The sequence below is a fragment of the Caretta caretta genome, chromosome 14, assembly GCF_965140235.1.
Source record: "Caretta caretta isolate rCarCar2 chromosome 14, rCarCar1.hap1, whole genome shotgun sequence".
In the NCBI taxonomy this organism is placed as follows: Eukaryota; Metazoa; Chordata; order Testudines; family Cheloniidae; genus Caretta; species Caretta caretta.
Window position 1 is genome coordinate 38,338,807 of NC_134219.1, and position 10,238 is coordinate 38,349,044.

Genomic DNA, 10,238 nt, shown 5'->3' on the forward strand with positions numbered 1-10,238 from the left:
ACCAGGTCATTCTCTTTAGTCCTGCAGTCAGTCCTATTGAACCGTCTTATGGTGAGCGGGCAGGCGATACGGACTGCTAGCAGTCGTACTGTACCATCTTCTGCCAGGCAGGCAAGAGATGAGGATTGCTAGCAGTCGTATTGCACCATCTTCTGCCAGGCAGGCAAGAGATGGGGATGGCTAGCAGTCGTACTGTACCATCTTCTGCCGAGCAGCCATGAGATGTGGATGGCATGCAGTCCTTCTGCACCGTCTGCTGCCAGCCAAAGATGTAAAAGATAGATGGAGTGGGTCAAAACAAGAAATAGACCAGATTTGTTTTGTACTCATTTGCCTCCTCCCCTGTCTAGGGGACTCATTCCTCTAGGTCACACTGCAGTCACTCACAGAGAAGGTGCAGCGAGGTAAATCTAGCCATGTATCAATCAGAGGCCAGGCTAACCTCCTTGTTCCAATAACAACGATAACTTAGGTGCACCATTTCTTATTGGAGCCCTCCGTGCAGTCCTGCCTGAAATACTCCTTGATGTACAGGCACCCCCTTTGTTGATTTTAGCTCCCTGAAGCCAACCCTGTAAGCCGTGTCATCAGTCGCCCCTCCCTCCGTCAGAGCAACGGCAGACAATCGTTCCGCGCCTTTTTTCTGTGCGGACGCCATACCAAGGCAAGCATGGAGCCCGCTCAGCTCACTTTGGCAATTAGGAGCACATTAACCACCACACGCATTATTCAGCAGTATATGCAGCACCAGAACATGGCAACGCGATACCGGGCGAGGAGGCGACGTCAGCGCGGTCCCGTGAGTGATCAGGACATGGACACAGATTTCTCTGAAAGCATGGGCCCTGACAATGCATGCATCATGGTGCTAATGGGGCAGGTTCATGCTGTGGAACGCCGATTCTGGGCTCGGGAAACAAGCACAGACTGGTGGGACCGCATAGTGTTGCAGGTCTGGGACGATTCCCAGTGGCTACGAAACTTTCGCATGCGTAAGGGCACTTTCATGGAACTTTGTGACTTGCTTTCCCCTGCCCTGAAGCGCATGAATACCAAGATGAGAGCAGCCCTCACAGTTGAGAAGCGAGTGGCGATAGCCCTGTGGAAGCTTGCAACGCCAGACAGCTACCGGTCAGTTGGGAATCAATTTGGAGTGGGCAAATCTACTGTGGGGGCTGCTGTGATGCAAGTAGCCCACGCAATCAAAGATCTGCTGATATCAAGGGTAGTGACCCTGGGAAATGTGCAGGTCATAGTGGATGGCTTTGCTGCAATGGGATTCCCTAACTGTGGTGGGGCTATAGACGGAACCCATATCCCTATCTTGGCACCGGAGCACCAAGCCGCCGAGTACATAAACTGCAAGGGGTACTTTTCGATAGTGCTGCAAGCTCTGGTGGATCACAAGGGACGTTTCACCAACATCAACGTGGGATGGCTGGGAAAGGTGCATGATGCTCGCATCTTCAGGAACTCTGGTCTGTTTCAAAAGCTGCAGGAAGGGACTTTATTCCCAGACCAGAAAATAACTGTTGAGGATGTTGAAATGCCTATATGTATCCTTGGGGACCCAGCCTACCCCTTAATGCCATGGCTCATGAAGCCATACACAGGCAGCCTGGACAGTGGTCAGGAGCTGTTCAACTACAGGCTGAGCAAGTGCAGAATGGTGGTAGAATGGGCATTTGGACGTTTAAAGGCGCGCTGGCGCAGTTTACTGACTCGCTTAGACCTCAGCGAAACCAATATTCCCACTGTTATTACTGCTTGCTGTGTGCTCCACAATATCTGTGAGAGTAAGGGGGAGACGTTTATGGCGGGGTGGGAGGTTGAGGCAAATCGCCTAGCTGCTGGTTACGCGCAGCCAGACACCAGGGCGGTTAGAAGAGCACAGGAGGGCGCGGTACGCATCAGAGAAGCTTTGAAAACCAGTTTCATGACTGGCCAGGCTACGGTGTGAAAGTTCTGTTTGTTTCTCCTTGATGAACCCCCCCGCCCCTTGGTTCACTCTACTTCCCTGTAAGCTAACCACCCTCCCCTCCTCCCTTTAATCATTGCTTGCAGAGCCAATAAAGTCATTGCTGCTTCACATTCATGCATTCGTTATTCATTCATCACACAAATAGGGGGATGACTACCAAGGTATCCCAGGAGGGGTGATGGAGGAGGGAAGGAAAATGCCACACAGCACTTTAAGCACAGCACTTTAAAAGTTTAAAACTTTAAAATTTATTGAATGACAGCCTTCTTTTTTTGGGGCAATCCTCTGTGGTGGAGTGGCTGGTTGGCCGGAGGCCCCTCCACCGCGTTCTTGGGCGTCTGGGTGTGGAGGCTATGGAACTTGGGGAGGAGGGCGGTTGGTTACAGAGGGGCTGCAGTGGCAGTCTGTGCTCCAGCTGCCTTTGCTGCAGCTCAACCATACACTGGAGCATACTGGTTTGGTCCTGCAGCAGCCTCAGCATTGAATCCTGCCTCCTCTCATCACGCTGCCGCCACATTTGAGCTTCAGCCCTGTCTTCAGCCCGCCACTTACTCTCTTCAGCCCTCCACCTCTCCTCCCGGTCATTTTGTGCTTTCCTGCACTCTGACATTATTTGCCTCCACGCATTCGTCTGTGCTCTGTCAGTGTGGGAGGACAGCATGAGCTCGGAGAACATTTCATCGCGAGTGCGTTTTTTTTTCTTTCTAAGCTTCACTAGCCTCTGGGAAGGAGAAGATCCTGTGATCATTGAAACACATGCAGCTGGTGGAGAAAAAAAAAGGGACAGCGGTATTTAAAAAGACACATTTTATAAAACAGTCGCTACACTCTTTCAGGGTAAACCTTGCTGTTAACATTACATACATAGCACATGTGCTTTCGTTACAAGGTCGCATTTTGCCTCCTCCCACTGCGTGAACGGATTTTGGTTGAATGCCAGCAAACATACACTGCAATGCTATGTTCTACAGTGATTCCCGAGTACGTGTTTCTGGCCTGGAGTGGTAAAGTGTCCTACCATGAAGGACGAAATAAGGCTGCCCTCCCCAGAAACCTTTTGCAAAGGCAGAACCGCAAATGCCAGGGCAAAGTAATCCTTTCACATGCTTGCTTTTAAACCATGTATAGCATTTTAAAAGGTACACTCACCAGAGGTCCCTTCTCCGCCTGCTGAGTCCAGGAGGCAGCCTTGGGTGGGTTCGGGGGGTACTGGCTCCAGGTCTAGGGTGAGAAACAGTTCCTGGCTGTCGGGAAAACCGGTTTCTCCGCTTGCTTGCTGTGAGCTATCTACAACCTCCTCATCATCATCTTCTTCGTCCCCAAAACCTACTTCCGTATTGCCTCCATCTCCATTGAAGGAGTCAAACAACACGGCTGGGGTAGTGGTGGCTGAACCCCCTAAAATGGCATGCAGCTCATCATAGAAGCGGCATGTTTGGGGCTCTGACCCAGAGCGGCTGTTCGCCTCTCTGGTTTTCTGGTAGGCTTGCCTCAGCTCCTTCAGTTTCACGCGGCACTGCTTCGGGTCCCTGTTATGGCCTCTGTCCTTCATGCCCTGGGAGATTTTCAGAAAGGTTTTGGCATTTCGAAAACTGGAACGGAGTTCTGATAGCACGGATTCCTCTCCCCAAACAGCGATCAGATCCCGTACCTCCCGTTCGGTCCATGCTGGAGCTCTTTTGCGATTCTGGGACTCCATCATGGTCACCTGTGCTGATGAGCTCTGCATGGTCACCTGCAGCTTGCCACGCTGGCCAAACAGGAAATGAGATTCAAAAGTTTGCGGTTCTTTTCCTGTCTACCTGGCCAGTGCATCTGAGTTGAGAGTGCTGTCCAGAGCGGTCATAATGGAGCACTCTGGGATAGCTCCCGGAGGCCAATACCATCGAATTGTGTCCACAGTACCCCAAATTCGAGCCGGCAACGTCGATTTAAGCGCTAATCCACTTGTCAGGGGTGGAGTAAGGAAATCGATTTTAAGAGCCCTTTAAGTCGAAATAAAGGTCTTCATTGTGTGGATGGGTGCAGGTTTACATCGATTTAACGCTGCTAAATTCGACCTAAAGTCCTAGTGTAGACCAGGGCTTAAAGTTCATGTTTCAGAATTTCAGCTGGCCACCTGCAGGGGTGAGGAAGGGATTTTTTTTTTTGTACCCTGATGTATTTTTTTGTCTTCTTCCTCTGAAGCATGAGGGATGGCCATGGCTGGAGATGGGAAATTGGCAGAGATGTCCAGGGTTCTGAGGGGGCACCAAGCATTCTCTCTCTCTCAGGTGCTGAGCTGGCTGATTCTTGATCACATGACCAGGGTCTAAGTGATCACCACATGTGGGATTGGGAAGAATTTCCCCCTGGTGAGACTGGCAGTGACCTTGTGGGGGAGTCACTTTCTTTTGCAGCATGGGGGGTGCGGGTTACTTGCCAGGATTATCTCGGTGTGTCTCACTTAATCTCCTCCCTGGCATTGTGGGGGCTTCAGGAACTGGTGCCCCTTGGTCCCTCCTGTTCTCTGCCTGTGGCACATCATAGTCTCATCTCCTGAGGGCTGTGATACTTTGGTCTCCTTTTGGTTGTTGGGTTTAGTGTGCGGGTGCTGGGGTAAGGGAGTGTCGGTGGCCTGTGCTGTACAGGGACTTGGACTACAAGATCTGGCCATTCTTTCTGGCCTTAAACTGTATTAGTTCATCTACACTGCAATAAAAATCCCATGGCCCCAAGTCTCAGAGCCTGGGATATTTGACTTGAGCTCACAGGGTTTGGGTTGAGGAGCTAAATATAGCTGTGTAGATGTCTGGGATTTGACTGCAGACTGGGCTCTGAGACCCACCCACATCACAGGGTTCAGAGCCCGGGCTCCAGCCCAAGCCCAAATGTTTACACTGCCATTTTTAGCCCTGTGGCCCAAGGCCCACGAGCGCAAGTCAGCTGATCTGGGCCAGCAACAGCCTTGCCGTGGACCTTTTTATTTCAATGTAGACATGTGCCCTAATTCCACAAGCCTGGGTGTGGATTTCATTGGCTAGCAAGACACTAGAAGTTAGGCTTTGCAATGCCTAAGTCCCTTTGTGGATCCAGCCTTAAGTCATTATTTTACATTCTTACTTTGTTTTAGTCTATGGAATTCACCAAAAAAATATTATCTACCCCCATTCAACAAGTAAAATAAAGTTCAATTTTATTTGAACACAAAGATCCTGGCTCTTTCAAATCTTTGCACATCCTCAAGCATTACAAGTTCACCCTACCAAAGACCGAGAATGAAGTAAGGGCTACACAATATCTGAGCATTAAAGTGTAAATCAGCTGCCCTCATCATTATTTTGTCTTTCAAAAAATACAGTAGCATTTCTGAATTCTTATAAAATCTACACATTTACTGACAATTTTTCTCAAAGCCTCTTTCACCTCTTTGTTTCTCAGGCTGTATATGAAGGGATTGGCCATAGGAGTCAGAACTGCGTAGAAGACAGAGAACACTTCGTTGAGGTCTCTGAGTGTGTTGCTTTTTGGTAGCAGATACACAATGATCAGAGTTCCATAGAAAATTGTCACCATGATGAGGTGAGAGGAGCAGGTAGAAAAGGCCTTTCACCTCCCAGTGGTGGAAGGGATCTGCAGGATGGTGGAGATGATACAAACATAGGATGTCCCAGTTAAAGCAAATGGGGGCAGGGTAAATAAAGCAGCCATAGTGGTGATTACAAGCTCCACCTGGTAGATGTCATTGCAGCAGAGATTTATTATTTGTGTAGATTCACAGAAGAAATGATTGATTTCATTGGGACCACAGAAAGTTAATTGTAACATAAGAGAAACTATTATGATAATAGCTAGAAATCCATTTATCCAAGATCCAGCTGCTAGCTGGAGGCAGAAACTGCCATTCATAAGAGTTGCATAATGCAGCGGTTTGCATATCACTAGGTACCGATCATAAGACATCACTGCTAGGAGATAACACTCGGTGGCTGCAAAGAAGCCAACAAAGTAACATTGTGTGATGCAGCCACCAACAGAAATGGTTCTGTCCCCAGTCAGGAGACTGGCCAGCATCCTGGGCAGGAGGGCGGAGGTGTAGCAGGTCTCCAGGCAGGACAAGTTCCCCAGGAAGAAGTACATAGGGGTGTGAAGGTGCCGATCAGTCACAACTAGCACAACAATGAGGATGTTCCCAGCCATGGTCACAATGTAAATCACAAGGATCAGCAGAAAGAGAAGGATCTGCAGTTTGGGGATATTCCCAAATCCCAGGAGGATGAATTCTGTGAGGGAGGTTTGATTTCCCTGTTCCTTGTCTGCCATGGGGGAAAGGAACCAAACGCTACACTAGAATGAGAATGGCATTTGTTAAATGTCAGTATCACATTGTCAATTTAAATACATTAATGTTCAAATGCTCCCTCTCCTTCAGGTCACTCGCCCAAATACTGAGCTGAGCATACAGGCTGATGGGCTGGGAGTGAGACAATAGAGGCTGATGACATCTGAGAGTGAGTGAGAAAAATTGACACACAAACATGTTGCTAAGGCAAGCTCAGGTTTGTGTAAAGACCCGAATTGATCTGACTAACAAGAGACTAAGCCATGCTCCCTTGATTCTGCTCCAAAAAGCTGACACTAGTGGTGTGCAGTGAGGAAACCAGCTCACCAGGAGGCGTCTGGCAAATGAAGGTGTAGGCACTGGATTCCCTGAATTCAGACCTCCTCGTTTTGGCTGGTAAAACACCCCACAATTTTGCTGGCTGTGAATCAGCTTGGTTTGGACTTCAGAAGCTTCCATTGTCCCCGACAGAACCCAACACTCCATGAATGTAGTTGAGCCAGTCCAAGTCTTCACCTCCTAAGCCTTTTTAGGTGGTCATTGTTTGATTTCATTTATGTTGTACCATGCAGATCAGTTTTTATGCTGCTTTGTGATCATCACATATTAACTTTTGGATTTCTCTACCAAGGGATATTATTGATTCAAACTGCTTAGTGACATTCTGAAAAGTGAATGATCAAAATCCCCATAGTCATCTACACTAGCAAAGCTGTACATTTACAAGAGATATAAACTCACATGATTAAGAAAATATGCCATCCATCATGTCCGAGGTATTTTATTTTTTGTTCACAATTCCTTTCTATCTCCATTTCCCACTCTGCACTTCCACAACTTTGGAAAAGTTACTGAGAGTTAAAAGGAAAAATGAAAGTCTGATACTTTGCCATTTGGTAATTTTTTAAAAATTGAGGATTTCTTTTTAAATATATTGCATGGCAAAAAGAAAAAAAAAGAATAAAAGCAGGGGAAGATGGGGGAAAATGTCAGTATTCATTTTAAAAAAGAAAAGGAGTACTTGTGGCACCTTAGAGACCAACAAATTTATCTGAGGAAAGCTTATGCTCAAATAAATTTGTTAGTCTAAGGTGCCACAAGTACTCCTTTTCTTTTTGTAAATAAAGACTAACATGGCTGCTACTCTGAAAACTATTCATTTTATTGCACCAAGTGGTAAGCAGGAAAAAGAAAGAGGAAAAAAAAACCAAAAAGTTTAAATGTAATGTATTCATTTTTTTTTAAAATCATCAAAAGTTTGAAAAAATGTAAACTTCTTCCTGATAAATGGAAATAACTTTCAAATATCAACATTTTTCATGAAACTGATTTTCCATTTTTCAACCAGTTCTAATAGCAAGTAAGCAGGGAGAGAGAAAACAGCCTAAAAATATTGGAAAATGTAAACAGGAATTAGCTGATAAATGATTAACAAAGCAAATCTCAAAGTAAAGGGAGGTAATAAATAAGGGAAAATTTAGGGTGAATATTAGGCAATATATCCTGACAGTGAGAAGTATCAGGCTGTGAAACTGCCTTGCTTGGAAGCCAGTAATTAGACAGTGGAACTCATTGCCACAGGAAGTTGTTTGGGCCAAGAACATAACAAGATTCAAAAAGGAACTTTACTTTTATATGAAAAAAAAATTAAAAAAAGACTGACAGGGGATCTGATCGTCTTCAATTATGTAAAGGGCTGTTATAAAGAGGATGGTAATCAATCGTCCTCCCCATCCACTGAAGGTAGGATAAGAAGTCAGATCTTACTCTGCAGCAAGAGAAATTTAGGTTAGATATTGGGGGGGAAACCTATTTATAAGGATAGTTCAACATTGGAACAAGTTACCAAGGTGAGCTGTGGAATCCCCGTCACTGGAAGTTTTTAGAACAGGTTGGACAAACACCTCCCAGGGATGGTCTCGGTATAGTTGGTCCTGACTCAGCACTGGCGGATGGACTATATGACCTCTCAAGGTCCCTTGCAGCCCTATATTTCTATGATTCTATCTGGAGTTTAACAAGAGTTCTGGAAGGGATCTTACACCTCGGAGTTAAGGGTTTAAGCCCATCTCTAACTATTAGAGATCAGGATGAGATCTGATTTTGGGGGCAGATCATTCCACAAGTGTTACTGCAACATTATTACACATTCCTCTGCAGCCTCTGGAGCTGCCACTGTCAGAAACAGGAGACTGGGATAAATGGACCTGGGATCTGGTCCAGTCTGGAAATCCCTATTCTCCTCATTGATTGGGTTATTTAAAAGTAAAGTGGAGCAGACACTACTAAATGTAGTATTGGGGCCATTCCTGGCAGAGAGATAGGTAGGAGGGAATGGAGTTTTCCTTTCTTGTCTCTAGATTCTGTAATTTTGTTCCAATTTCTGCCAATGACGGTGAGCAACAGGAAGATATTCCCCCTCTCTCTGCCTCAGTCCCCCCATCGGTTACACGGCAATATTAACACTGACGGGCATCTCTGTGGGAAGGCGAGACTGAATCACCACTGATTGCACAGTCCTTTGACAGCACTGCATGGCAGGCTCTATCTTAGTGTGTGGCAGCAGCAGGATGAGGGATAACACTCACCTTCAACCACAGGATATTCAGCCTCCAGTCTAGCTTGGATCTCTCAGGATTTGGTGACCAGGATTCAGGTTCTTCTCTCTCATTTCTCCCCAGAAATTCGGTTCTCTCACGAAAGAGATCTGGGTCCCCCTGATGGAATGAGCAGGTGCCGAGATCTCACTTGGACCATGTTCTCTTACCTCTGTTGATGGGGTGTGGTTGCCTCCTCATAGAAATGTAGGGCTGGAAGGGACCTGAAGCGGTCATCTAGTCCAGTCCCCGATGCTGAAGCAGGACAAAGTAAACCTAGATCATCCCTAACCTGTTCTTAAAAACCTCTGAAAATGAGGATTCCACAACCTCTTGGTAACCTGTTCCATTGCTTAACTACCCTTAGAGTTAGAAGGCTTTTCCTAATATGTAACCTAAATCTGCCTTGATGCAACTAGAACCAATTCCTTCTTGTCCTACCTTCAGTTTCATATTTGTATCCTTTGCAGGAGAAGGTTGTGTCTTCCCTGACTCCACTTCTGAGGGGAGTTTTCCCATCAGCTGACTCTGGGGAGTTCCTGCTGTTTGCAACACAGACAGCACAAAACTCAGTCCTGATGCAATCAGCCTGCTTAGCTCAAAGGAGTTCTCTCCTCCCTGCGGGATGATTGAGTTGCATGACTGAGAGGTCCTGCTGTACCTAGCAAGGGCCTGATCCTACTATCCCAAAGCAGATGAATAATCCTTTCTTATGTGAGCAGTCCCATGCCCTTCCGTGAGACAATATGCCCCAGTAAGGGTTGTCCACGTTGGTCAAGTATGATGGGCTGGGCTCTCAAAGTGGTGAGCATAGTAATTGGACAGTAAGATTTCTGTGAAATATTGTCTACTTGGTCCAGAGTTTGCAAATGAGACATTTCAACCAGGATTTTCAAATCAGCCTCAAGGAATTAGGCACTTAACCACCATGAAAAGTAAATTGAATCTGGATGCCTAACTCCTTTAGGCTCTTTTGAGAACCCCAGTCACAGTGAGGGTGGGGGGGGGGTGGACCCAGGAAAGCACAAATAAAAGCCGGTGGAAACATTTTAACTATGAAACCTACTTTGTATCTGAGCCAAATATGCCACTCTGGCAATTTGATTCACACAGTGAGGAAATATGACAAACAACACAGAGATGTTCCCCCTTTCGGTCCCTTCTCACACATGCACAGGTCTGAAGGTTAAGAGATGTAAACCACTAGAAAGGGAGGAGACACATTTTGCCAATGGGTTACACAACTATTTGCTAGACATTATAGGAATGTTGGGAGTCAGGACTCCTGGGTTCTATCCCAGGTCCTGGAGGGGTATGAGCTCTAGTACTTGCAGACAAT

At 46.5% G+C, this 10,238-nt stretch overlaps 1 pseudogene; it reads right to left on the reverse strand.

Annotated features, from left to right (window-relative positions):
* Positions 1-5,308: 5,308 nt before the first annotated feature.
* On the reverse strand, positions 5,309-6,279 carry LOC125621457 (olfactory receptor 10A7-like; annotated as a pseudogene).
* Positions 6,280-10,238: the final 3,959 nt, after the last annotated feature.